Here is a 5,178-nt window from a genome sequence, read left to right as displayed (position 1 = left end):
ATATATATATATATACTCTTAATTCAACCAAGCAAAAGCTTCTAACTTATTCCACTGGCCTGAACAAAGGAGAGCTACGTGAAGGTAGCTAGAGAGCTACGGGTAGCTCATGAGACACTCGTTGGAGAAGCCTGCTATCATCACCACAGCCCCCAAGGAGCGGCCGAACTGTGCGCCGTTGGTGGGCGGTGACTGCTGCTACCTCATGAAGGAGGTAGTCCAGCTCATTGTGCAGATTGCGGCTGCCAATGGGATTGGTCGCCTGGTCATTGGGCATGATGGGAGTCTCTACTCCTGCCGGTTTGTGCATCATTAGAAAAATAAAGGCTATTGGTGGCATCCTAACACCCAGCCACAGCCCTGGTGGAGCCAGTGGTGACTTTGGCATTAAGTTCAATACTTCCAATGGAGACCCTGCCCCTGAAGCAATCACAGATCAGATCTTCCAGCTTAGCAAAAGCATTGAATAATATGCCATCTGTCCAGACCTACGAGTGGATCTTACCACAACTGGAAAGCAGCAGTTTGATTTGGAAAACAAGTTCCAACCGTTTACAGTTGAAATTGTGGATCTCTTGGAAGCATATGCTAACCTGCTGAGAAACATCTTCGACTTCAGTGCACTTAAAGAGCTTCTTTCTGGACAGCATCGATTAAGTATCTGTATAGATGACGTGCACGGAGTGATGGGACCGTATGTGAAGAAGATCCTGTGTGAAGAGCTAGGGGCGCCTGTAAACTCCGCCGTCAACTGCACGTCCTTGGAAGACTTCGGTGGACACCAACCTGACCCATGCTGCGGACCTGGTCGAGACCATGAAGACGGGGAGCATGACTTCGAGCAGCCTTGGATGGGAACATGATCCTTGACATCTGCCCGACACCGTAATAACCATGTGAGGCCAAATTTTAAAAAAAAAGAAAGTGCTGTAAAATGTGACTTTTTGTAGAAGTCGTTTTGTAGGAAGACTGTTAATCTCTTCTAGGAAGGGTAGGGGTTGCTTGCTCAATGTCCGTAAATAGATTATTTCAAATGAGGGGATAAATTCCTGACTAATAACTTGTTGGGTCGCAGGGTTAATGGAACTTGCTGTTGACTAAAAACATACTGCCAGATTCATCAAAGACTCGTTTTGCGAGTCTTTAATAGCGATTCATAAGGAATTGCTATTAAGGACTTGCAAAACGGGATTCATGTAGGAATTGCAAAAAACATTGCGATTCCTACATGTTCCTTATTTGCTATTAGCAAATTGCTAATCGCAAATAAGGAATAACTCCCCATGCATTCCTATGGGCCTACAGGCCTACAGGCCCATAGGAATGAATGGGGAGTTATTCCTTATTTGCGATTAGCAATTTGCTAATCGCAAATAAGGATGCGATTTTAAGGGTGCAGGGGTGTCCAGAGGACACCCTGTAGCACCCCTGAAATGTGAATTTACACTGATGTTGTGCACACATACATGTCCAAAGGACATGTGTGTGTGTAACATGCAACTTAGAACAAGCACTGGCGTTGCCAATAGGTCTCGCAGTAGGAAAGTTGGAGCTATTGGTTTTGTAAATGTATTAATTTTTTAACTTATGTTGACGTTTTTAAAGCACACTTCCATTTCTGAAATGGCATTGCTCTGTGCACACGTTGCTTACTCAAGCTATGGCACCAGAAAGACGCCACTTTTTATTTTGTCTCTTGATACTTGGTAAAAGAAAACACAAATAAAGCCATATTTGATGCGCACGCTGTCAAAGCAGACTTTCAAGACTTTTATTTCTTGTCTCTTGACACTTGGTAAAAGAAAACACAAATAAAGCCGTATTTGATGCGCACGCTGTTAAAGCAGACTTTAAAGACTTTTATTTCTTGTCTCTTGACACTTGGTAAAAGAAAACACAAATAAAGCCGTATTTGATGCGCACGCTGTTAAAGCAAACTTTCAAGACTTTGTTAGTAAAAAAACACAAATAAAGCCGTATTTGATGCGCACACTGTTAAAGCAGACTTTCAAGACTTTGTTAGTAAATGCTTGTTAGTAAAGGGAGCAAGCGAGAAGATGAGTATTTGATGCGCACGCTGTTAAAGCAAACTTTCAAGACTTTGTTAGTAAAAAAACACAAATAAAGCCGTATTTGATGCGCGCGCTGTTAAAGCAGACTTTCAAGACTTTGTTAGTAAATGCTTGTTAGTAAAGGGAGCCAGCGAGAAGATGAGCGGCCGGGAAACTGAAAGTACGGCCGGCCAGCCATGAATAATTAGGGGAGGAGAAGCCGCAGAGCGCACGCTGGGAGAAGCCCTTTGATGTGGTGGCGGCCGTGAAAAAATGAAATTAGGAGGAAGGGAGGGAGGCTGATGCGCGTGCTTGTTTGGTCACGTGATTCACGTGAACTCGAAGAAAACCGCACCAAAAAACCCCTGGTTTGACGAGTATTTTGAGCACTTGAATTCTCGCTCCGCTCAATGCGCATGCGCATTGATAGGTCGCAAGACCTAAAAATGCATTAAAATGCATTTTTCTAAGTTTTCGCTATTTACCACGAGGTTTGACTTCGTGGTAAATAGCGGTCCTAAATTGAGAATTCGCAATTTCTAAATGTTTCATGAATAGCATTTAAGGAATCTCTAATAGAGATTCCTTAAATGCTAATCCTCGCATATTTGCGAATTCTTTATTAGCGATTTTTTGCATTTGGGATGATGAATCCCAAATGCAAAAATTGCACTCGCAAAGGGCCAGATTCTCAGAATCTGGCCCTTTTGCGAGCGCATTTCGCTTGATGAATCTGGCTGTTTGATGTTATTAATGTTCCATTGTGTGGCTGCCTTCGTAGAACGTGTCCAATGTTGTGCTCTCCGACATGTTACAATTGAGCACTGTTTGGAAAATAAGAGTGATCGATCGTATTTTAAAGAGACCAGAGGCTGCTGCTGCCACTAAAACATGATGGAGCAGTGTGGTGGAGGGGTTAATAATAATTTAAAAAACATACCCGCCGCTCCAAGCGCTGGAATTGGTCAGAGCTGGTGGAAATTCTGCTCAGTTAGGGCAATGGAGCCTGTACCTCTTCTCCCAACCAGCTGTGAAAGACAGATGGGTTGAAGAAATGTGAGTGTGCATGTCTGTTTGGCCATTCTAAGACAGTTGGCCAAACAGACATGCACACTCATAGTGCACCTACCACTCCTCCCTGGTTGCTGATGCAGAGCATGGCACAGACATGCACCCTCATAGTGCACCTACCACTCCTCCCTGTTTGCTGATGCAGAGCATGGCACAGACATGCGCACTCAGTGCACCTACCACTCCTCCCTGGTTGCTAATGCAGAGCATGGCACAGACATGCGCACTCATAGTGCACCTACCACTCCTCCCTGGTTGCTGATGCAGAGCATGGCACAGACATGCGCACTCATAGTGCACCTACCACTCCTCCCTGGTTGCTGATGCAGAGCATGGCACAGACATGCGCACTCCTAGTGCACCTACCACTTCTCCCTGGTTGCTGATGCAGAGCATGGCATAGACATGCGCACTCATAGTGCACCTACCACTCCTCCCTGGTTGCTGATGCAGAGCATGGCACAGACATGCGCACCCATAGTGCACCTACCACTCCTCCCTGGTGGCTGATGCAGAGCATGGCACAGACATTCGCACTCATAGTGCATCTACCACTCCTCTCTGGTTGCTGATGCAGAGCATGGCACAGACATGCGCACTCATAGTGCACCTACCACTCCTCCCTGGTTGCTGATGCAGAGCATGGCACAGACATGGGCACTCATAGTGCACCTACCACTCCTCCCTGGTTGCTGATGCAGAGCATGGCACAGGCATGCGCACTCATAGTGCACCTACCACTCCTCCCTGGTTGCTGATGCAGAGCATGGCACAGACATGCGCACTCATAGTGCACCTACCACTCCTCCCTGGTTGCTGATGCAGAGCATGGCACAGACATGCGCACTCATAGTGCACCTACCTCTCCTCCCTGGTTGCTGATGCAGAGCATGGCACAGACATGCGCTCTCATAGTGCACCTACCACTCCTCCCTGGTTGCTGATGCAGAGCATGGCACAGACATGCGCACTCATAGTGCACCTACCACTCCTCCCTGGTTGCTGATGCAGAGCGTGGCACAGACATGGGCACTCATAGTGCACCTAGCACTCCTCCCTGGTTGCTGATGCAGAGCATGGCACAGACATGCACACTAGTTGCACCTACCACTCCTCTCTGGTTGCTGATGCAGAGCATGGCACAGACATGCACACTCATAGTGCACCTAGCACTCCTCCCTGGTTGCTGATGCAGAGCATTGCACAGACATGCACACTCATAGTGCACCTACCACTCCTCTCTGGTTGCTGATGCAGACCATGGCACAGACATGCGCACTCGTAGTGCACCTACCACTCCTCCCTGGTTGCTGATGCAGAGCATGGCACAGACATGCGCACTTGTAGCGCACCTACCACTCCTCCCTGTTTGCTGATGCAGAGCATGGCACAGACATGCGCACTCGTAGTGCACCTAGCACTCCTCCCTGGTTGCTGATGCAGAGCATGGCACAGACATGCACACTCATAGTGCACCTAGCACTCCTCCCTTGTTGCTGATTCAGGGCATGGCACAGACATGCACACTCATAGTGCACCTACCACTCCTCCCTGGGTGCTGATTCAGAGCATGGCACAGACATGCGCACTCGTAGCGCACCTACCACTCCTCCCTGTTTGCTGATGCAGAGCATGGCACAGACATGCGCACTGGCAGTGCACCTAGCACTCCTCCCTGGTTGCTGATGCAGAGCATGGTACAGACATGCACACTCATAGTGCACCTAGCACCCCTCCCTGGTTGCTGATTCAGGGCATGGCACAGACATGCACACTCATAGTGCACCTGCCACTCCTCCCTGGTTGCTGATTCAGAGCATGGCACAGACATGCACACTCAATAGTGCACCTACCACTCCTCCCTGGTTGCTGATGCAGAGCATGGCACAGACATGCACACTCATAGTGCACCTAGCACTCCTCCCTGGTTGCTGATGCAGACCATGGCACAGACATGCACACTCCTAGTGCACCTACCACTCCTCTCTGGTTGCTGATGCGGAGCATGGCACAGACATGCGCACTCATAGTGCACCTACCACTCCTCCCTGGTTGC

Source organism: Lissotriton helveticus, chromosome 7 (assembly GCF_964261635.1).
Source record: "Lissotriton helveticus chromosome 7, aLisHel1.1, whole genome shotgun sequence".
Classification (NCBI taxonomy): Eukaryota; Metazoa; Chordata; class Amphibia; order Caudata; family Salamandridae; genus Lissotriton; species Lissotriton helveticus.
This window is presented reverse-complemented; position numbering follows the sequence as displayed.